The 26200-nt window shown below is 33.1% G+C and overlaps 1 protein-coding gene across 1 annotated transcript in view; it reads left to right on the top strand.

The window, feature by feature from the left end:
- Positions 1–374: 374 nt before the first annotated feature.
- The window catches only part of LOC124370590 (orexin receptor type 2-like), a 47334-nt gene continuing 21508 nt past the window's right edge, over positions 375–26200 (top strand). Inside the window, exon 1 of the mRNA XM_046828887.1 lies at positions 375–494. The gene's annotated coding sequence lies outside the window, so the exon portion shown is untranslated. The remainder of the gene's footprint in view (positions 495–26200) is intronic.

Genomic DNA, 26200 nt, shown 5'->3' with positions numbered 1-26200 from the left:
TGAAACACCACGGGTACCTCTCCCTTGCGTCAGGTAACAAAAACAGTCAACTTTTTCAAACTACAGTATGGCGGTTTCGGGTATACCAATAACCTATATTGATAAATGAAAGATAATGTCCCTTTTCTCCTGAAAGTTCATATTTTGGGAAACTGGTGGAATGATGAAGAATTAGCGTGATAATCAAGATTACACTTCTATCATAGTATTTTGTTAAATGTATTTGAAAGATCTCCGAATTTACCCCGATGCGCTAACACATATTGTTTAAGTAAACAACATTACTGTGGTGAGGTCCCTTCATCTCCCATGTAGAAGGTCACGCTAATGGCCGGTGCTGCCCGACGTTAGAAGCGCTTGAGAGAGTGAGGTGACGCGACGCCTGCGCGCCAAGTGACGCCGCGACGCTCAGTGTTTGCCCGGCCGGCTCTCCGCGAGTGTGAGCATTGTGCTGGAACCTCTCTGCTACACTCATCTTCCATATCGAGTATCAGGTACAAGTTGTAGTAGCTCCTGTAGGGACTTTAAAAACAAATGCGAGCAAAATCATTTTTATTTACGTTTTGTCAAAAATTGTTCTTAAATTTGTCGATTACCTTTATTTGATACTTGAGAAAAGTTAGCTTGACATTTCAAAACATAGACCAACAGTTTGTTTTGTAATTATATTTTGTAAAAACTAACCTTGTAATGACATATTATTACAAAATATCTCCATTCAAAGCGACACTACTGTTAGCAGATCTACATATTTTAAGAACATATGGACGAACGTATATTTGTAGAATAGATTTGTTTAACGTTTTTTATTTTAGCTTTATTTAAAACAAATGGCACTGTATTAAAAACATGTGCAAACATTTAAGGATTCAATTCTCTGGAGGTCAACACAAATACCGGTAAGTTAAGACGTTCTCCTTAAAAACGATTGTAATATGAAAATAATATGCAAATATCGTTTAAATTAAAAAATAAATGAAAAAAATGTGATTCAAGATATTTAAAAAGTAGTATTTTTCTAGTAACATGTAAATTGTAAATGGAAACGAAATACAATGCTGAAATAACGATTTAAAACAACACAATGAAACTATTATTGAACTATTTTACAAATATAAGAATAAATTATTTTGAGAAAAAAGGTATATTTTATGAACGGGTATCTTACTTTAAAATATGATTGGAATCTAGTGTAATTAAAATATAAGAGATTTATCGTACGCAAACCTGAGGATCATAGCAAACATTTTGATGGTATTTATAGAGTCTACCGGTAGCTATTTTCATTTAAGATTTTTCATGCAGACAACCTTATATATCTCAGCACACGTTTCTATTGGAACACAATGAGTTATGTTCAAAATGGAACTTAATGCTTGAGTTTTAAATTTGAATTCTAAATTATAACTTAAACAACAATACATATGTAAATAAGTGTTATTGAATTATAAGACAATCTATTGCAAAAATTTTATGTAGAAACACAAAGACAATAATGACCAAAATTATGAATTTTTCAAACTTGAAAACCGTTGCTATGCTTTTATAGGAAACACCCCGCCCACTGCGTCAGGCATTTACGTCACCACGCTGCTTCGTTAGAGAACGCACTTAAGGTTATCAACTTTGTCCGACCATTGTAACTCGACCTGCATAGGTCATTAAGGGTTTCTCTTTACAGTCTGAAACTAGCCTTGGAGATGAACTAATAATAAATCTCCAAGAAGCCTGAGGAAATGAACTTACGATGATTTAGATGTTGATTTTTACAACTGCTTACTTCTTTGTAGGAACTAACAAACTTCTTTTTGCATCCAAATTTAGAGTACTGTATTTTTACAGTACTAATACTATACATTTGCATATTTCATTATTCTCCTAGATTAAATAAATTATTATCATATTGTAGTATGGTACTGCTTGAACAATATACGTGATTAAATTTAACTTCCACCAAACTCCCATAAAATGTAACCTTTTTCTGATTTAAAAAGCTAAAAGAAATACTTTGATACAGACTGGCGAAGAATAACAGCTCGTAATGCTATCAACATTAAAAACAAAAATGCGTAACCTTTGAAAAGTATGTGAAACAATTCCGAGTATCACAACAGGATGCAAAGTAAATCAGTTTACTATGATAAACATAGGATGGCGTTTAATATATTAATAAGGTATTGCACCCTTATTAATACATGCATAGAAAATATACATCATCACTACTAAAAATCTGAATAAATAAATACGAGCCATATAATTATACTAGTGTAAGTTTTAATTTGAATATATTTAAATCAAGATCATTATCAATTCAATAATTGATTCAATAATTCAATAATAATAAATTCAAATAATTTGTGTTAAAGTGAAAACGTTTGATAAACGGATATAATAATGAGTTAATTGTAATGGAATATTATGTTGCAAACATGTAATTAGACCAGAATTTGGAACTGAGTGCTCAAAAATGTTTATTACTATCATTTTCATGTTTTTATTGAATTATTTCAAGAAAAAGTGTATCTGTTTAAATATCATTTTTAATGTTTGTAATCTATACCACTTATATTATATAAGAATTCTATATTTTATATTTGATCAAATGAAATCAAATTCAAATAAAAACAAATTACTGTCTAAAATTAGAACAAAGACTAATTAAAACTAATTAATTCAATTTTGAAATGTAATTATCTAAAGTTTCAAACTATTTTAAAAATTAATTGTGTAATATAATAGAATATGACCTTTTTTATTGTTTGAAAACTATTCACACATGTATTTTAAAATGTTGTGTGTGAGAACAAATTTCAACAATACGCCTTGCTTAGTTAAACAGATTATTGAAAGTAAAGCAATATATATGCTTATATATATATATATATATATATATTGCTTTACTAATATAAAACTAATATAAAATATATTTTTTGATTTGACTGACATCTAATTGATCTCCTTGCCAAAAACCTTAAAACAAAATACCCATTCCAAATGTCTAAACCTATTTAAATTACATTTCAAGTTTGTAAAAACATGGAACTTTGTGGGGATTCAGCTGTGGAACTCCTAACTACTAATTGGTTATATTGTAAACATTTAAACGTATCTAGACATTGTAACTGTATGAAATACCAAATTAAATATTACAAACTAAAATTTCAAGGCAAATTCTTTACGGCCTATGCTTAAATAAACGCACACAAAAACACACACTACACAGGGGTGTTTACAAGGTTTAGAGATATTTGTGTATTATTTACTACTGTTGAAATTAATATGTGTGTAAAAATAGAATTGGTATCATTATAAGTTCTCAACAATAAGGCATAATGAATTATTCATTACGCAAAACTACCATAGTTAATTTTTTTTAGGAATAGGCTATATAATTATTTTAGTTCCAAGTTTCTAAAAGCGAGCGTGATACGACGTGAATTCTCAGAATTCAAGAGACAGAAACAGAATCTTTACAGTTTCGTCTCAAGACAGCGGTGCTTTTCTTCTAGGCACGAGGGAATAGAAACTTTAAATATCCTTTACTTTATAAACTTTACCAGAAAAGTATTTGTTCCCATTGTTTTACAACTTTTAATTCACAATATTATCAACAATTCTCTACACTATGGATGGAAGCCATAAATTATTGGAAAACTATACGCAATAATATGTTGTTTTGAGATTTAAAGAAATTCGAAGAAAGAAACTGAGTTTTCCCCCAAATAATTTGTGTGCAATTGTCAATAAAATTAACAAAACAAAGAAACATAAAATATTGGAATCCTGTTTACTCAGACCTAGAAATCACCATTTACTGGATATAGTGCAACTTTAGCAAATCCTATTAACCAGTCCTAGTATTACTCAGTGGGGTGAATCGATATTTTCTATTGGAATATGGCAACCGCAATACCTTCTCTGTGATTGCCGCAAATAGGTGTAGAGATAATCCTATGCTATATGCCGAACAAACGATCCCGTATCACAGTCCAACCACTGTGTTACGTACAATACCTGATAACAATCGTGGCAAACAGAATGGAATAACGCAAAATACAAACTATTTATTCAGTCTTGAGAATCACTAATATAGACTCTCATCTATTCTGTAGGCCACATAAGGCTTAAAGCATTCACTGCCAATGCCGAACAAACGGCCCGCATCACAGTCCAACCACTGTCAAAATAGGGCAACGCAAGAATAATTCACTTGTAAGTGGTTTACATCTGTTACGAATGAACTTAAATAGGATTAGAAAAACACATTTGTTACTATGTATGCTCAGCACAATGAATGTTCAGGAGCGGTATATTAATCCAAGCTGTGTCATAACTCCCCAGTTACAGATAACATAATAATGTAAATTCAATCATTATATAACAATGTAATAATAAAATAATGTTATATAATAATACAGAGAAGAGATTAAGACTATAACTTGGTCGATAGACTGTTCACTGCGCAATATGACAGTTGGAACGGGCGGTGCTTTAGCAGTGTAGAAGACTGTTAGGATGTATAGATATGATGAGGTTACGCTCTGGTTCGATTAATAGAGACCTCAACAGTGATAGCCTTCCCTCTGCCAGTATGGTATGGTAGAGGCAGAGAGTGTACAGCTATCTTCCCTCCGATGTTGGCTGTCCTATGTTGACTCAAAAGCAAGTAAATTGATCTCCCCAAACGTCCTGTATTTTGTCATTCTAGAAGCCGATATAAAACAAAGACTAAATTGATAAATGTTCCTGTTCAAGAATTATATATTTTTTAAATTTTTAATTGCTTACTAATGACTTGCAAGTGCATACCTTAAACATTACCTTAGAGGCATACATAAACATATATTTTCTTAATACTAATTAAAAATGTTCAATGTGTATGTAATCTTTGCATAGAAATAGGAAAGTGAAAGGTCGTAATTTAAGCTATGTTTAAAATTTTATCACACAGCAAACAAGTAAGAAGACGTGTAATACGAGTTCTTTAGTTTGTATTAGTTAAATAAAATTACCTCACATTTTACAAAACACCATACATCTACAAAAGTATTTAATTAAAGATATTTGCGTTAAGGTTAATTACACTTTATTAATATTATCATGGATAACATTTGAGAAAACAGGATACTACGTTTAGTTATTGTTTTAAAAATAACCTATATTTCTCTCTGTTATACTTGATTTGGAAAATCACAGAAAAGCATAATTTCGTTTGCTCTCTGATTCTGGATTCTTTTATTCGTTCATTATAATATAATTCAACCTTAATAACTTCAAGAAAAATGGCATTTTAGCTCTCGTTTCATAGGTTATACACAATGTTTAGATACATCACAAACAACATCAGGAGGAATGTATGAATCAGTTAATGTTTCATCAGTTAAATAATTTAATATTCTCTCATTAATAATATAGGTTTCTAAAAATATCTTAACTAGAATTGAGGGAGGCGGGAGTAATTTTGATCTCTTTTACTTATATCTTATACACAATAATATGGCCGAACAACATTTTAAAACATTCCTATATTAAATTATTGTACAGTATGATATCTAAATATTACTGTAATTGACTGAATTATGAATCCATTTCGGATTTTCTACTGATTTAATAGTGAACGCACCTTGAGGAAATCCGAGACGTAAAAATTCACAAAACAAGAGAGCATTTTCTGACTTTTACGTACTCTTTAAATTTATGAGACACACTAAAGTAATTCCTGAAATTTTCCTTCAGTTGTTTAAGTAGTCGTGTATTTCGATTCATGACGGTTTTAATGTTGTATTGTCTATAAACGAAGTCATTTAATCAATATCGCATTAATACTACTGACAAAACTTATATAATATGACCAATCTTGAACACATTCCGTGGGCGTTCATTAGTTGCAACAAATATTTCTCCTATAAATTGTTTTTGAAATCCAGTAAGCCATCCTTTTACAGCAACTCAGAGGATCTAAAGCCAGGATTTAGTCAAGTGAGCTTAAAGGATCCTCAACCAGGATCAATAGACTATTGAGCTCCTGGCTATTGTGGAGTTTGAATGTTCAATTGTGGCTGGTCTCATCCCTATACAAGATCATTCCCTCGTGTCACTGGTGCAGCCAATCCTATGCTATCGTTAGTTTATGACGAGCAATGTGATCCTCTGTTAACAAGTTCGATGGAGTATATTGTTATACGTCACTGTAATGTTTTGAGATTGCAACAATAAATAAAACGTTTTGATATCAGTCATCTTGTCTTATCCATTGATGGAAGATTACAATATTAGAAATATAATAGTACAGGTTAAACTTAGGTACTCGAGAACCGCTTCGGGCCCGTTGTCACGAGCTCGTCACGAGCACTATCACACGTGACACCAGCCCAGGCGAAAATGTAGTACATTATATCATTATCTGTTTTAAGTAAGAAAACCAGATACAGCCATCTACTACTATGTAAGAAAATCAGAAATACTTTATGATTTATTTACTCTTTGAGAATTAAAAATGGGTACCTTCACATGCATAGACGAATAAGTGAAGAATTCTTTTTCAGTTTTGACAGAAAGCAATGAAAATCTGACAAAAAGCATCGTTAAAACAATGCATTTACACAATAAAAAGTTAACCTAGTGTTAAACTTTAGAGTACATACTAGAACTTGTAGTACTCAAAGTTTCTGTAACTCGCATTACAATGTTTCACTTAATGTTCATAGGAAATTCAACGTTGAGGTGGTCACTGAAGTAGCACTAACATTAGAATTTAGTTATGTTTCGTAGTGGTAGTTTCATTGTGAGACTCAGTTGAACCTGTCTATGTTCATCTTTAGATTTAAACAATAAATAACGTACCATCTACCACAATATCTTGTATTTGTTTGTAAGAGAATTCGCAATATTCTAAAAGTTATTGTGTTTGTTTGAAACTAAATGTTAAAGATAGATTGGTCATACACACGGCATTATCTACGTTTATAATTATCTAATCTGAACTATTTGTTATAAAAAGCCGAAAAAACAAACGTACCAGTGTGATTACATTAAAGTATTACGGGATGTACACAAAGAAGTAAACAACTTTGTTTAAAAATTACAGCGAAGGTTTACTAACTTATAAAGAGTAACATACGTCATTAGAAAGATAAAAACCTCAAGTTTCTTTATATATACCGTATATGAACCTCGGCTTGCTTTGCAGACATCTATTCTAAAATCAAATTGTGACTAAACTTTTTGAAGAGTGGCCTCATCAACACTTTGTACTGCAGCAGTAGTGCAATGCATGAGCTCCAAGTACTCACTGCAAAGGATTCAACGGCTTTCTCATAACCGCACAAAAAGTCGCACAGATTTAAGTCCGTGCTTCTTGAAGGCTAACGTAAGAGTGGCATATTGTCGTTAGCAGCACGGCCGATCCAGCGCTGTGCTAGACTCTCGTCAAGGTAGTCTCTTACACCTTTCAGCCAGCGTGGATGTGCACCATCTTGCACCCAAAAATGTTATCACTGTCTTCCTCGAGTTGAGGCATTAGCCATTCATTCAACATATCTAAGTAAACAATTCCTTTTACAGTTGCCTCTTGAAAATGAAATGGACCTTCTTCTTTGATATAGCACAAAACACGTTTAGCTTACGTGAATCTCTCTCATGATCAATAGACGCTCGAGGATTTTCGGTCTCACAAATTCTTACATTTAGTTTGCGTACTTAACCACTAATGGGAAACGTTGAATCGTCGCCAAAAACCTGTCATACCAAACCAAATTACTAAACAACGTACCTTTGCTACATTGTTGGTATTGTTGACAGCAGTCAGCTGTGTGAACAAATCTTGCGGTGTTTTCCAACCCATTGATACCAACCACTGCCATGTCGGATACGTAGTTTTTGTTAGAATAGTATACAAAGTTGCTTAATTATTTTGTGTACACCCAATATTGTAAAGTTACTCCATACATACAGAAGAGATCACATAGTTTGGAGTGAAGTTTTAAACATATAGCTTGAAATATCTTATTTGGTGCTATTTTGAAAGATCATTATCTGTAAGGAACTAGTTAATCTGTACATACTTACCCCTCCAGACCGTACAGACGACCTGTTTTGGAGACAAATGCTTTTTCCAGTTTAATTCAATTACGATTTTTATATTCCAATTAAACTAGATGGACGTTTTAGGGCCTACGAGTTATTATTTATGTCATTAGCTTTTAAGGGAACTATATTGTAAAGAGAACAGCTTTTTTGTTAACAAAGTCATAGAAATACCCTTAAACATTTTTAGACAGCCAATTTGCATTGTATAACCACACAACCTGATTGTCTTCAGAAAGTAATCACTCGCCATTTTAATGATCTCTATATTTGTAGCTGACGCTGATGTAATGCATCTGACGGTTAGTTTAAGTGTGCCAAGCTAAGAATTGTATACTTTGGAAAAAAAATAACTTTATATTTTAACGCTTTTCATAACTTCTAATTTTGATCTCGATCAATACTACTGGTGTTGATGATTTATGATGGTTCTTCGGGGAAATTTATATATCACCTTCAAGGTAAACCACTTTGTGACCTCATAAAATGCAAATTGTGTCTCGGTTCCTGGTCTCATATATTTATTGACAGTTCGGAAATATGTTCGTCTATAGTTTTGAAGTATAAGAAAGTTTTGTGACACGTGCACATATTTTATTCGTATTTATCCAAATTTATATCCATTATAAAGGATCCGAGAGGTCCTTCTTAGGATAGTCTTATTGCATGTCTGATCGATAGAAATATACTGGAGACTTAACATTTGGTACACAGCTGTGTTGGTCCAAAAAGGAGCGCCACTGATTTATTAATATAAAGTTCAAAGGCATTACCTTTGTCATTTTTATTACCATTATATGGATAAACTGGTGGTGTATTTATTTATGTGAGTTTAAATGTATGTATGTATGAATGGGATAAAATGTTGAGGGGGATTAAATTCAGTCAGTTACACAGCCAGCGCGGTAAAGCGATTCGTTACGTTCTGACGCATCCTTCGATACTCCGTTGTATCCACCTATTTCATATTTACATTTACAGATTTTGAAATTAAACGAAATATAAATATATAAGTTATACATCTGTGCACATATCCAACTCCGAGATTAGGGTAGGAGTACGCCTCACTACGTGTAACGTAACAGGCTTCGCTGGGGTTGCATGCAAAGTATCAGATATACAACTCATTCCATTCTCGACATGTACTATGGGCAGACAGACAGAAAATAAATTGACTGACAAATTAAGTTTATTCTAATTCTATGGTTGGTCCTGCACAATCGTAGAACAGATTATTTTAATGGTTTCATGATAAATTCGCTTTTTATTTACTAAGCTAGGTAATAGCAGTGTTCAGATAATAAAAGTTCCGGTGAACTGGGCAAGGTACTAAAATGCAAGAGTACTCTGAAATAAATGTTTTCACTGACTTTTAACATTGACTTACAACTTCGTTATTTTTTCGTTGTAAACTTTGAAAGAAACTGTTACATGATATAATATATTATATAATTATACTGATTTATTAGAAATTTAGTTGTTCCTTTATTTTCTTATTGCCATCATAGTTAACTATAAGACCAATGTAAAAATATTCTCTAACTTCATAGCACTCATCTATATTCTATGGATTGACATGCTCTATCATCGAATTCAGTGTTACTTATATAGACATCAGGCTTCAAACTTTCAAGTTTATAGGTTATTTAATTTAAAAAATATATTTTATCATGTGAACAGACAGATAAATGGAATTACAGAAATAAAATGTTCCAACCTTATCGCTCAAGATGCCAATAAGCGATCCCATAATAATTTTTCTTAAGAAAATTTACTAAGAATACAAACTTCCTCTTATTTGATTGAACAAAGATTGAATTTATATCAAAATTAAATATAGTTTGTTATAAATTTAATGTAGAATAAGGTTGCAAACCTCCAAACAATGCTATGAAAGATATCCATAAAATACGATACTAAAAGGTTTATCGCAGTGCCTGGCATCACAATCAATTAATCATCCCTTCACAACCAGACTAGTAGCCAAGAGTAAATAAACACCTGACGGGTCCATCAATGAATTACTCATATGGAGTGGGGAACAGATACAATCTGAGATATGTAAAAGGCTACATGATGTGTTTGGTTTGGCCTCGAGCCTTCACCCTATCTGACAGACACATGTTGCACTCAATAACATCCGCACTTCATCTGACTGTAGATATGTGGCAAGAACGTACCATGCTGTTCATGGAATGTAATCAGCAACACATGACCTAGTTACAATGTATTCATATTAAATATTAAAATATCTTGTTTGTACCTGCCAATAGAATTTATACTGGGCACAGTAAAAACTTATGATTTACTTAAATCAGAACAACCAGTTTTCAGGAACTGGCACATCACTAACTGCAACGGAAATTTTGAGATATCGGGGCTGGTCGATAGGCCTGGTTTGTTGCGGAGAGTGACTGTTCAAATGGGTGGGGTTCCTTAATGATAAATGCTTATCAAACCTAAACGGAATGTAATCCACTACTTATCCGGTACAGAGTGTTATCAGTTCCCATTTGGTAGAAAGACGCTGGAATAGGGAGCTAGCCTCACTTTCTTCCTAGGTGAGACTGAGGCAATGCCTTTATACCTCCCTCCTCACCGGACCTCGACTGGAGGCGTCTCCTATTCCTAACTTCACCGATACGGAATATCCTGTCAGTTCGAAAGCAGCGCAAAGGTACTTTTAGGCTATATGGAATGAGGGTTTCCTTACTGTGTCCTAAGAAAACATAAGGCGGTGACGTAGTCAAGTAACTATTAGTTTGAAGATTGGATTTTGAGAATGTTTGCAGCTTATTGCAATGATCTTTTGGTCTTCTGATTTCTATTGTGTACACGAAGACCAAACAAAAAATGGAAAGAGTTGTTGCCTGGAAATGTTTGAGTGTACTCATTAATTTCGTTTCATACTTATTGTCTAACACCCGGATGCCTAATCATGGTATGCAATCAGTAACACATGACCTAGGGCTATGTTGGACAACTCGGTTAACAGCGATATTGTCTAACCACCTATATTCTGCTAGTAATTAAATTACGTATCAATTTACAAATCTTTGTTATATAAATTTATCACAGATTGTTATGACAAAATTGCATTGCTAGTTTAGATTAGTTTGTTTCTTGAAGAGAGTAATTATTATTTTGTAATAATAATAATCAATTCATTGCGTTGGTTTTTGTTGGAGATGTAGTTTGTTATGTATTTTGTTACTGGAAAATAATGAATGTCTATGTTTATAATACTGTTACGTGTCGGACAATTATTAAAAACCCCCATCGGTTCTAAGAATCTTTGCTTTCTGTGTGGGATAATCGAGCCCAGGTCTCAACTGTCTGTCCGGTCAGTCTGTATATACCCCGTTACAGAGTATTATTAAAAAAAATCTAAATAACAAGCGATAGATTTTTTGAAGTAAAAAGGTACAAGTCATTTACCGTTTATATTAGTTATATCCCCATATGTTCATTATATATTAAAATAAATATGATGTTTCCAACGCCTGAAGATGTTGAATGGAACAACAGACAAGTTTTGTAATGGCTTAAAATAGAAGCAGCTGCTTCGTGTTGTTGTTTACCTTTTCTGAGGAAAAGCTTACGTTAACGCGTAATCCATATTGATAGCTTAAAACTTCTTGGATTCCATTATGCTATCTCCCACGTTTCAAAGTTATAAGGAGCAAAATGGGATTCAAGAATAGACATATGAATCTCCTCCTACTACTTCTTTAAATACATAATTTCTTGATACTTAAATATTCTTATTACGATAAAACATTTTATTCGGTTAAAACGTGTGAGAAATAAACCCAAATTGTAATAAACTTATATCTACAATTAAAACTGTCTAGGGGATACCCCTGTCTGGTTGCGGGTGAACCTCGCTCGTCTCGTGCTCACATACCTAGCCCATCTAAGGCACTGCACATTTCGTTACGTATATTTAGTATATTTTTTTAAGTGTTAAAGATTTTAAATGTTAGAATTTAAATATCAAAAGGTTTATTTATTATGACATCACAAAAAATTCTAATTTCCTCATTTTACAATTGCATGTATAAATATAACTCTTGTATCGAGACACATTAACTTTTTACTGCCACATTCCCTATAAGCCTCATTATATTATTCTATATTAAATTGCTGTAGTAGTAATAGAGTTACATATTGTAGTGTACCTAATAAGACACTAAATAATATGGGCAAGTAATCTGTGTTATAAAGAAACTAATGTTTTTTAACATTTTAATACTTAATGGCGATTTAAACACTGTTGTCAAGAAATTCTTTTTATGTAAGATTTATACAAAACGTCGATTGATGTAAATAATGATACTTCATAAAATAAAAAAATAGTTAGTTAAAACATTATTAAATGTTTTGTTTTAACTGATTAATGTTTATTTGTAAAATTGTCAACTTTATAACTATAACCAACAAATTTGTATTGGAGATGTTATTAACTCACAACAATAACATTACACTTATCTTGTAATGCAGTTTCTTATTGCATAACCATATTATTTACTAAGTTCATTCTTCATGTAATGGTTTGATCTAGATATAAAAACTGATGTGTTTAACAAGGGAAATTCTTTACCAGCACCATAAAGTATTTAATGTACACATAATAACAACATTTAAATAATTATATACTCGTACCGTTATTTAAGCAATAATATTCTAATACGCACTTATTAAAACTGGAGAGTAATTTAATATTTTAATTTTAAAGATGTAATGTCAGTATGTACGAATGTTTCAGAAACATTTAATATAGTGTTTTGTGTTAAAACAGAGAGCCGGCTTATTGTGCACCCTCTTCCAGGATTAAGCTGTGTCAAATCCCAGGCCTTTAAAAAAACCATGAGATCTTCTGAACAATGCTTGCCTGTTCCCATCCCTCTTCAGTATGCCTTAGAAAACCTACGGGTCTTGAGCGTTTGCTCTATAATGCCGGACATTCAAATACGTCATGCTCAGCCGTTTCATTAGCCTCTCCGCATTTTCTGCACAGTGTTTCCTGAACCGGAATACCTATTCTGTATACGTGGCTTCGAAATATCCAATGACCCGTAATAAAACCAGCCATCTTACGGATCTCCGTTCTAGTCATTGTAAAGACATCTGCTGATATGTTCCTTTATGGTTCATCGAGCAACCACTTTGCCTGTACGTTCCCCTCAGTTCTCCTCCAGTGTTGTCGGTTTTTTTAAAACACCCACTTGGCAACCGATCTCCGTTCTAATGTTATTCCTCTATGCCCAGGCATCCCTGTTAGAATAAGTGAATTTATTTATTTTCGTTAGTAATTTCATGACCTTATGGCATTCTTATACTGTCTTTAAAATACAGTCATGGTTGGCCAAGACCTGCAGAGCAGCCCTACTGTCCGAGTTAAAGTAGATGGTTTTGAACGTGTAACCTCTTCCTACATTAATTCTCGCGCATTCGGCAAAGGCTGTAACTTCAGCCTGAAAGGCAGTTGCCAGTTTGCCTAGGCTATAGCTAAAGCTAGTTTTAGGTCTGGCCCCAGACACTGGCCCCAGTACCCTTCAGTATTCGACCCGCCTATGTACCAGGTTAGAGCCTTCTTCATGTAGACAGGCTCTCCGTTTGACCATTCCTCTCTTTCATCAATGTTGACTTGAAATGGTTTTTCCCTGTCCGTAACATTTGACATTCTGTCAAACATCATCTTTAGAATGTCCAGTTTGAGAATGTCAGAGACCTTGGAGTGCTTGCTAGTATGGCGATGATGCCAGTTTCCATTGCACTCCAGCCTGTATATGCAGCCATCCTAGTCTATCCTATGACAAATATGTGAAGAGGTGGGGGGATTAATACTAATTCCATCGCAGCGGTTGGTGTTCCTTTCATGTTGCCCATTGTCTCCAAAAATTATAACTGCGTGCCTGAATCTTCCACAGGTTTTTATGCGGCAATCACCTTTTGAACTCCCCACTTAAGTTACCTGTATCTGCCCCTCACATATGACTGGCTGTATAATCTCCAGTTTTTTCCTATATGTAAATAATACCATGATGGTCTTCGAAGGATTCACCGTTAGTCCTTCTTCATTACACCATCGCTTCACAATGGACACTCCACAGCACTTCCAAGCACGTGACTATATGATTGTCCTTAATGGAGTATCACAACATGTCTGCATAGCCCTGTTCATTCAGAGTCCAGAGAAAGTCATCCACAACTATGTTCCACAGGCTTGGTCACAGTACACCAGTTTGTAGACATCCTCGCTGCGTTTTGACCTCTCTTGTGACTCCACACAGATATGCCTGTGCTCTTCTGCTACTAATCATGTACTTCATCCATCTAACAACAGTTTTCATATGATATAGTTGGTTAATTAAGAAGAAATAAGATTAAAATACCTTGCATAGCAGTTAAATATTGTAACCATATTTATTTCCAACGAAATTATCAGGACAAATTTCACTGTATAAATTCCTCAAAAGGTTTCGTCTAGTAATGTGAATGCTAATTCTTAGATGGTGGATTTGTGCTAATGAATTTTACATCATAATCTCGTGTCATTGTCCATTGAAACAATATTAAAAAAATAATATAAAGTACACACTACTATTATAATAGCGAGGTAGGAGAAATAATACTTGACTAGAATGGAATGTGGATTTACTATATCACCAGTGTAGACTCCCATGTGAATCCTCACACTAAATGTTCGGAACTTTAGATTATTTGAACAATCCAATCTCTCAAGGGATAACGTTAATACTCACATTTATCGTCATTTCGTGGCAACAGTGTTTTATATCTTTAAGCCTTAATATTTATTACGTTACATAAAAAACTGAGAGTTAATTTTATTATTAATTATATTGGACCATAATAAGTTAAATTAAGTACAGGAAATCTTTATTTAAATATGAATAATATATCTTTAGGAACGTTGAAATACCAAAGTACCAAGTTAACAGGTCAATCGATATAGTTATTTTAGATTATAAGGATTACAATGGTCTCAAGGTCATTGGCCTATAACTGCTACAAGAAATTCCTACTTTTGTTGTTTTTACCATTAGTAACACTTCCTCCTTTCGTAATGATATTGCTTGTTTAAGTGAAGAGTACCCGCGCAGTAGACCTTTTAAGTTGTGGTGTAGTAATGATTCGAAGAACTACAACCAAAAAAGGACATTTCCATAAGTTGGTTGTTTTCAACAACTTTTTCTTATCTCATAGTACAAATCCTAACTCTGTATTTCAAGGCACAGTAAATCTTCACATTACTAATTTGAGCGAGCATTCTTAGTTCCAGATTCTCTTGATTTCTTGTGTTCCATATTTAACTTATACGTTATATTAGATTTAGTATTGACAACATAGTAGTTGCATGTAAACGAGTATCGCAAACTAATTTAACAATGTGTAAATTTTGAAACAAATTTCTAGGCTATTAATTATATGTTATAATCCCAAAGTATCGTGAAACCAAAAACTGTTTTAAAGTTTAACATGACTAATTAATCACATGTATTTAACGCTTGCGCTACACATTCTTCGGCTCTGTTTTCGATCACATGGATCTTATGATCTGCAGAGGTCTTGAAAAAGAAATAATTAAATAAATATTCATATAATCAATTTAATAAACTAATAAGAAAGAAATAATCAAACTTTAATAAAACAATAAAAGAAAATAGGAAATAATTCATAAATAGGAACCTAAATTAATTATTTGAAGAATTACTAAGGTTAGATTATTAAATATATCAACCTAATACCTTGATAGCACAATATGGTCAGTTATAGTGGGTGTTCAGGTAAGTGGTTAGTACGTGGCCAACTATGCAGTCAGTTATGAAGTTAACACTTGGTCAAGTACTTAATGAGTATGTGGGCAGGTATGTAATTAGTAGTGGTCAGTACTTATCATGTCCCACGTGTACGGGACGAGTGAAGTGAAAGTGGGGTTTTATGAATACGAAAGCCATTACTTTCATTTCATTCGTTTCCTACCTTTACGTCATCGTCCTGTCAATTACACTTGAGTTACCAAAACTGTATAGTCTCCAGCAGTTAATTTTCAGTGTTATATACTGTAAAAACATTAGGTCATAATATAAAAGAGTATGAGAAGAAATAAATCCGACAGTTATTAGCTTTTTACAGTATTCAAATAATAAAACTTAACGTGTAAACTGATTTTATTGCACAACATCGTGCATCCTTGCACATGATCTTCATCTGAGTTTAAACACTTGATTGATCAAAGTAAACCTAGCCTTGTGGATATCTAATTTCACATATTACAAGGGTTATTCTTAGAACCATCTAAACGTTGGCCCGTTTCATTCAGAAGTACTGACTATGCCAAAAGTTGAGCTGAACTAGAAATGTGTTTGCAGATTATTACACTAGACCACTTCTGTTTTGAAATAACGCCCCTAGGAATAAACAAAAATTGATTTATAATTTTCATTAATTATTTTATGTGGAATTTTGCAATGACTTAGATATCAAACACCCACTTTAGTTCCTGCATTTGTGTTGTGGAAATATAGAAACAAGTTAGTAGTTTCACTAAATTTAAGGAATAATATATGACCAGAAACTTACTTGAATGTACAATCCAAATTTAATAAAGTGCTATGATATAAAGATACTCGTATAATTTATAAGTGTAATTAAAAATGAGCTTGCCATTATCAGCGAAAGACAGTACATAAGTAACTGTGTACTCAGTATGTGTTCTGTTACTTTATCAAAAATATTACTCTTTCAAAAATAAAGAATTACTACGGAAAAAAGGAGGTAAAGGTAAAGGATCTCCTTGAAGAAAAATTACATTTTTCCTAAGGCTGGCACTGGTTGACAAGGAATTTCTGAAAATAAACCCTTTGCTTTTGGTGACAAAGCTTTGGTTGGATCGAGTGCGAGCAGACACTCACCAAAGCTATCTTCTGTATATCGATCTCCGGTACTCTCGTGAGCTCTTGGCGTAGTTACACTCACTGTTATTCGGGTTTAACGTTATACAGAGTATGACAGACATCAAACAAAAACCTTGCACAAGTTAAAATTCATGACACATAAAAAAGATGTTATCCTTATATATATAGTTTTACATATATTAAACTAACAATATCCTGTATGCGGTTGTATCCTGTATGTATCCTCCATTTACCATTCCCCAAGACACTGGAGGTACTACATGAGTAAAACATTTGTAACAGCAACCATATTGCGTGGCACCTCGTTTTAAACATCTGTAGAAAAAGACAAGTGATAAAAATTGCAGGTATTTCAGTTCATTGCATGTAACGCAGTACGCAATTTGAATCTTACTTTTGTTTAGATGGAACTAATTAGGGATGAAGTTATCATAAATTTGTTTTCTGTTATCGTATGTTTTGTCTCATCAAGACCTTCAATATGAGGTATGAATTGATGGATTACCATGTTCAAAACATTTTAGTTGACAAAAAAACCATCTTTTTTGTGAAAGTGGTAGAAATTTTGAAATTTATTAAAAGCATCCCCAAATGATGTGAATTATTTGCCAAAAGAGGGAAAGAAAAGAGAGGGGGTTGAGAAATGTTAGCAATCATTCAAAAGGTAAAAGGAGGGAGAGATTTTTGAGACATATGTTATAAGCATGGGTAAAGTTGTATATCAAATTAAAAACCCATTTGCAAAACGTCAATTTGCTACAAATTTCTCCTCAAATGGTTGAACCACTACAACATGGCTGTTTCTTTAATATTTAAAATTATGATTTATTCAAACGCTTCACCACCAAATGCTGTTGTTATCTCGGTAAAATATAGTCCCAACATGTAAAGAACAGTTTGAAAATATTACCCATATGAGTTTTTAATATATGTCCGCAGAAAAGTTAATTAGTAAAATATATTCCTTCTGGTTCAGTCGGAAGAAAGGTAGATATTACATAAGGACGTGATCTCAAAATGACAAACTGAAGATGCATTCTTAGTTTATATGTTTAATTTGCAACATAATTGATGGGACAACAACTCTAAATGTTAATATAATTGCAAAACTGTAAAGTATTTTGAAACTTCGTAATCTTGAAAGAAAAACGTTCTAAGCATATACATTTCTTTATAAAACCGTTGAATTTATTTAGTTACAATTAACCTGAAATTATGTCAGTAAACGTATTCACGTATTCAAAATTCATTTGTACAATTATTCTAAAATATGTGAATGGCCACAATCTTGAAAGCTTACGAATGATAGAAATATAAGTAAAAATAAGTTTTGCTTGGTAATTTCTGAAACAATGTATGGAAATTTTCGATTTTGATACATGCTACGAAATAATAATGTTGTGCAAATGTGAAGGTCCGTCATCTTGAAACGATTACTTGGTTAATATTAGCTCACTAAGTAATCTCAAGGTATGTGCTGTCTTCGTACCAAGCTCAGTACGAATCTATTAAGAATTACGGTAGTTACACCTTCACATGTATTACCACAATTTGTACTACTTGAAGTTATGTGTGATCGCTATCAGGAGATCTTAATGATATAAGAAAACACGTAACAACAACAAAAGGTTTTGTAAAGACTTACGAATTATGTTTTTGTTTTGCTGTACGATGCATAATAACGCATGTATAACTATTCTTATTACAAAATTCGAACGGCCACCATCTTAAAACCTTAAATAATTGTTAAAAAGTGGTTTATAATTACCAAAAATACATTAAAAAACTATTTTTTTTGCACATATTAGGAATTAGCCGAGTTGCAAGTCTTGCAAAAATGTGAATGGCCACCGTTTTGGAACGTTTTATTAGTTACATTTGCTTAAGAAACTCATCCAAGCAAGATGGAAATACTGCCTCGGTACCAAGTTTAGACTTGATCTATTAAAGATTACGGCAGTTATCGCGTTTATAAGTTCACGTCATATTGTATAAGGTCAAACACACACACACACACACACACACACACACACACACACACACACACACACACACACACACACACACACACACACACACACACACACACACACACACACACACACACACACACACACACACACACACACACACACACACACACACACACACACACACACACACACACACACACACACACACACACACACACACACACACACACACACACACACACACACACACACACACACACACACACACACACACACACACACACACACACACACACACACACACACACACACACACACACACACACACACACACACACACACACACACACACACACACACACACACACACACACACACACACACACACATGTCTGATTTCTATTAAATCTACCTAACATGAATAAAAAATGTGTGATATTTATAGTTTAAATTCAAATTTCAGCCTTCTAAAAGAACTATCAGAAAAGAACTAAATTAAACATAACAATGTTAGTATTCATTGATCTTGTAACACGTTTATTGAAATAACTACATGTTGACCTTCCCAGCTCTTTACCCTTGCAGCCTTTACAGTTTTACATTTTTACGTATCAAACACAACACTTTCGCAGAACTCAGATGATATACAGTACAATAAACTACGACGTAATAGATAAAACCATATATTACCCAATAAGTTGATTAAACTATACGAACACGGGTGTATTCATTTAACTATATAACAAACCATATTACAATATCTCTCCAATACAATTGTAATGTGATTAAAGCGTTTACTTGCAGGCAGGAATTAAAAAACAAGTTTTATCACACAACCAACTCAGTTGTACTCTAGTTTTCCTTAACGCATTACACCTGAGGGAGTTTAATAGTTACTCGGCAGCAATTTAATACAGTGTTTGCACAATAACCAAATATGTCTTGCATGAGTCAAAGAAGATCGGATTTGCTGGTCAGCCTTGAAGTAGAAATGAAGTAACATGATTTCTATGGAAAGTTTATATTTCTAAAGTATCGTGGAAAAAATAAAGCATGTTTCCTGTTAAAAAAGTTGTATAATGGTATAGTTTAAAACTCGTATGTTTTCCCAAATATTGGATGTTGTTAGAAGATTTGCTGGTCAGCCTTGAAGTAGAAATGAAGTAACAAGGTTTCTATCGAAAGTTTATATTTCTAAAGTATCGTGGAAAAAATATACCATGTTTCCTGTTAAAAAAGTTGTATAATGGTAGAGTTTATAACTCGTATGATTTCCCAAATATTGGATTGTTGTTTGAAGTATAAAACCATACTTTTTGCACAACTAATTACTGTTTTTGTTTAGTGAAGCAGTTTACACTATATATTTAAAACAATAGTGCATGGTAGCAAGGGTAAATCTAAACTGTATTAAAAACGTAGAAAAATGAAAATATATGTAAACATAATAAGGAGATACTCACCCATATGTAAAAAACCTGTTTACTTTTGTAGCGTTTTTAAAGCTACGTTGGTTTATTTGTTTAAAATTAAAACTTAAATTAAATAAAAATTTTGGGAAAGAAATATTGGGATTTAAATGGTAAGAAATATTCATGGTATATACTTTAAATACCCCATCCTTAACTATTATAAATACATATAATCTATTAAGTTATTTATTATATCCAGTTTGTTCATGATAGAAAAGTAACCGAGCATTCATAAAACTTTTAGCAGTAGAAGTTATTTCCAGCGACTGCCTAATAATAGAATAGCAGTTCCAGGAGGCCAGTGAATAATGGATCGTTATAGTGACGTTTGACTCTCAGACTTTAACACTGAACAGTCTAACGTCTGATCACTTAGGGAGATATAAATACTAAACCGCAAACTTTTTCTTATTTTAGAATGAAATACACCGAGTTCAAGGTTGTCAACATTTTTAGCGCTTTGTGAGTATGAGTGATTTCTATTTAACCAAGTAACTAAACGTCACAATACAACGATATAATACGTATGCTACCAACATACTGCATATGTTTTCTACATCCCGTAAAACTGGATACTTTGAATTTGAAACTTGTGTATTATGATGAAACAGGTGACTAAATTTTAACACCGACCATATTTTTCAAATAAATATTATATTCAAGGGCGTAACTCGTTTTGGCGTAGTATATGTTTGATAAGCAAGAACCACATGAACTGGCTCAATGAAGTTAAACTATTCTTAACCATTTACGTATGTCTGTGAAGAATTAAAAGTGGGAAATATCATGTATATGCTTTTGGTTTTAAGGGTCAAAAGGATAAAGTACAGACGAAAAACAGTGAAAACGCACACAGTTAATAATAAAAAATACAGGTATTCGATTAAAAGTATTTTCTTGCTGAAAGAAGTGGAGCGGGAACAACAAGACACACCGAGTGCCTTAAAAGACCTCCCCCCATTAACTTTCTTATGTATAGAGATGGAGTGATTTACTTTAGGGAATGTTTGTATAACCAAATAAGTAGTCTTTTGACGTATGAAAATCATTGACTGTCCCTCAAAATGAGGTACTTTGGGGGTAAATCAAGATTTTAAAATAGGAACGACTAGCAAAAAAATCTTATTTTAAATCTATTATAAAAAAGGAGATCAATAACTATTCAAAGTAATTTAAACTGTGTGGGTTTTATAAAACAATTTAAACTTTCATTGCTACCTAAGTTGATAGAGTAACGCAATGGACTGTAAGAACAACATAGATTCGACAATGGTCAAGGAAGCAATGCTGTAAGGTCGATGTAATTTAATAAGACCTTTAGCAATCAAGTTCAAGAAGTTTCTAGATAAAATAAGACCGGCTCTGATTTAAAAGTAACATTTTGAGGCCAGCAATAATGTGTTTATATGACGATCGTTTAGTCTAGTAGGTTGCAGTCTCCAAGTATGGAATTCTTCATGAGTTTGGTTGGTGAAGAGAATCATGACTGAGGGTATCTGAGGAAAGATCCGACATCGATATTAATTCTAGTAGCCCACTTTCGCCTGTAATGGTGTGATGTTTGATTGTGATACTCTTACTCGGCACTTGCATTCTATGCAGTGGAAACGCCTTGTGTAGACTCTAAGAAGTTTTTAGGTATATCTGAACCCTTCTTTTTTTCTTCTTTTCTTCTTTCTGTTCTTTATTTCCTCGTGATGAATAGAATAGAAACGTTGTGTTATACATTATGTAACACAAGGGTGGAAAGGTTCGAAATCCTGTTATCCTTTAAAAATCATAAATATCAAATAATTAAATAATAAAGCACAGTCTGTTTAATTTTTGGCCACCCATAAGATCAATGTAACACTCTTCGCTAATGCCCAGTAAAATCCCATGGAGTGACATGCACAACAATAGAATATTCTATAAATCAAGCTTCTTGCAAAGTGTATAAGTATGTTCAATATCGAGATATTGTGGGGACCGATGGACAGTCAGACAGACATAAATGAAATTTTTCCAGTCCCTCGTATGAAAGGGTTTGTTAATGCTAATCCAATAACCTAATACCTATTATTGTTGTTTGTGATGTTGACGTGAATGTTCACTTGGCCACTGCCTGTGCAGAGCTACTTTATGCTTAGGGGAGATAATGGAGCCTATAAAACCAACATTAGAATAAAAGTTCCTTTTAACTATCACATATATTTTTACTGAAATAAAAAAAAAACTGAAGTATTTTCATAAAGATCAAACAAACATCCTTAGGGGTAAAAATGGATTTGCTACCCTCATACGGTCTATATTATCTTTTCATCTTCTCGACGTCGTAGAAAGATCAAATTTACTCCCACACACAGACACGAGCGCGTAATCATGTCTTATGCCCTCAACAGAATTTAGAGATTTTTATGAAGATCAATCACTGAACGGGGATGACATTAGATATACACATGCTTTATTCGATTCTGTATAAAAATGGACTTTTCAGACCAACTAACGTATATACTTTATTTATTTCAACAGGAAAGACGCTACTAAGAGGTCTGAAATACCTTACAGATTACTATAAATGCTAAATGTACGGTTTTTAAACAAAGAAGACTTATAGACCAATATATGTGTATATTTATTTCCCAGAGCAACAAAAAAATGCTACTACGGCACCAAAAATAACTTTTGCAGGAAGTAAGTAATTAAAAGTAACGGAAATAATCAAGTTTTACCAAGTTAAACTGTTCAGTTCAATTTATTTTATCAGGCCAACATAAACGCTACCACGGCACCGGAAATATCTTGCATCGTAGTTAGAATACAATGGGCGGAAGTAGTCACCTATGGAAGAAAGTAGACTTTTCAGACCTACATATTTACGTATAATACATTCTTGATCATAAAGGTAAGGCAAATGCTACTACGGCGTCTCAAATGCCTTAGACCGGAAGTAGATTACCATGAATGGAAATTAACACTTTTAGACCAAATACAACTTTTTAGAACTATGTATGTGTATTTTTGTGTATATCAGGGCAACAACGCAAATGCTACAATACCTTAAACTATCTTAGACAGGAAGTAAATAATTGCAATGAGTGGCAGCAAGACCATGGTATGAGTATATAGTTATGTGTATATCGAGATAGCAATGTAAATGCTACACTACTAGGTCACCGGGAATAACGTATAGCGGAAAAAGATTACCATGACCATAAGTATGAATCACTTTTTATTTAAAGTTGTCTTTTCACCCCGAGTATGTATATATTTATTTAGGGTGGCAACGAGGTAAACTCAAGTATGGCGTATAATTGTTATTTATATTAAAAATATATGCCTTTCTGCTCTTTGAACTTAAAATAAGAGCCAGTGGTAATTGCGTATAGCTTTTGAATCATTTAATAATGAACGCCGAAATAGTGCGTATTAGTATAAAGATGTATACTTTTGATTAAACACTTTTATAGGACTCCATTACATTACATCATAAGTCATTTCACCAAAATTACTACGACAGACTTAATTCGTCCATTTTTTCAATCTCTCATAATGTTATGGAATGTTGCAAGTAAATTTGTGAATTTCATTGGCAATGAGATAAACTACAATAAAAACCGTTTCACTCTAAACATTTAGGACCCCGAAATAGTGCTCTTTAAACTTAAGTGAAGTTGGGAGACCGAAATATCTTCTGGTGACTATAACTTATATTCAGGAGTGTTTATTAACACCTTTAAAAGTACATGACTTTGTGTACTTGTTATTGTGTGCAAAACAATGGTTAACTACTAGTAGTTTATACTTACTAATATATAACACAAGTACATATGTATATTACAAAATACGAGTGGGTATAATAAAGTTCTGTACCTAAAGAGATATGTTATGACGAGTACTCCGCTTGTTTAACTACTCTTGGAACCTTAGTTATCTTAGGTAAAAATTGTTTACCTCAAATTCGGTAACATAAAGTAATACACGCGTTTCATCAAAGTTAGTTTTTAAGGACTGGGTGCATTGCAGCATGATTATGTTAAAGATATTTGAGAGCTACGCAGATTAGGCAACGTTCCCTCAAAACGTGAGACACGTCTGTCAGTAGCATGATAGATGTCAACCGATATCAATATGTGTCTATTCACTGTGAAATGTGTTGCAGGTGGAAGTGTGTTATCTCCAATGAGACAACTATTGGCAGGGTTCTCAATATTTGTGTTATGTTCATGTGGTACAGAAAGTTTCTAACCTAATAGGACCCCGCATATGTCCATGATATACATTTAATTTTCTAAGATATAAATAAAAATGTGTTTATTAGCAGTGCTGGTATAAACAGGATGAATATACGTGTTACTATCCTATAATTGTTCTAAATAAATCGAAAACCTATTAAAAAAATACGAAATCTCCCATTTATTTCCTATCCTAAAGAATTTGTCCTGAGAGGAAATCGAATAATGAAAAACGTTGAGTTTCTTCACAACAGGTGACCACTGATTATATTTGCTGGAGCATGGGTCGATTTATGCAGTGACGTTAATATTTCTGAATAAGCAACATTTAGGCGTACAGGATATGTTTAAGTTGCCGGCTATGTAAATACATTCACAATCTAGGTCATAGATACGATCCTACTACAATATAGCGGCTAGAAGGTTGGTAAGGGTTGAAAATAACTAAAAGTACATTTTCTGTGATTCTCCAAATTATAGCATTCCAAAGTTTGTGTTACTTACGAGGCTGTGTACGTTAAAGATATTGATTTTCTCTTAAGCAAATATAAATAAGAAACAAAATATACGAAATATAGGTGAAATGTGCATATTATGAGAAGAGATTTAGTATCGATCAGTAATATAGCAATAAATGTTTCCTTACCTACCTTCAAAGGATAGCAAGATTAAACTGTAAAGTGCAAGTAGACGCTGCCAAGACGACCTCATTAATCTCTTGTATATATGTCCGCTTCAGAAACTAAGATTCCCTTTGAAGCCAGAGGTGTCGTTTATTTAAGGAATTTATCATGCCAAAGTTGAAAGAGAAGAAGAATGTATTTCTGAATCCATTTGATGTATTTGACCAAGACGTCTCAAATTGTAGCTAAACTTTGGTATTAATTATGTAATAAAAAATTGTAATTGCAATAACTATTTAAAATACTATTCAAATGTCCTTTAAATAGCTTTGGATCATGGGACGGATTTTTATCCGATCGGTATAGGCAGCCTTGGAGGTGTTTCTGCAATGTTTGTTGGGTGGTAAATCTTGCCATTTAGTTTTGTAAGGCTACTATAAAAATTATTGATTGATGAAAAACAATTGTTTAAATCATTAGAACAGTAAATATTACGATAGTATAAAGTCCTTTCCTCAAATTATCCTTCATGCTTCTTTGCTGTGTACTTTATTGCGCTTTACTATTATAGTATGAGACATATCAATGAAAGCCTGGTTGTGACGCAGTGTTACCATCTATAAAGAAAGAATAACAACTGATGGAACAATCGACTGAAATGTACAATCGAGCGATCGTTCGATTTTCTTCATAATCTCTTAATCACTTGTTTAGTTTCAATAGTTACCATCGCTAACAATATAAAAAAGTTTCAGGTTCTGGGACAAGTCAGTTTTAGAGCGCACTCTGCTAATAAATTAGTTAAAGTTAAAGATCGAAGTTACAAAGAGGACAAACGTTGTGCGACTGCTCGCTAGCAAGTTCGCGAATTAGTACAGTATGACTGTTAAT

This window comes from Homalodisca vitripennis, chromosome 1, assembly GCF_021130785.1.
Source record: "Homalodisca vitripennis isolate AUS2020 chromosome 1, UT_GWSS_2.1, whole genome shotgun sequence".
Classification (NCBI taxonomy): domain Eukaryota; kingdom Metazoa; phylum Arthropoda; class Insecta; order Hemiptera; family Cicadellidae; genus Homalodisca; species Homalodisca vitripennis.
This window is presented reverse-complemented; position numbering and strand designations above follow the sequence as displayed.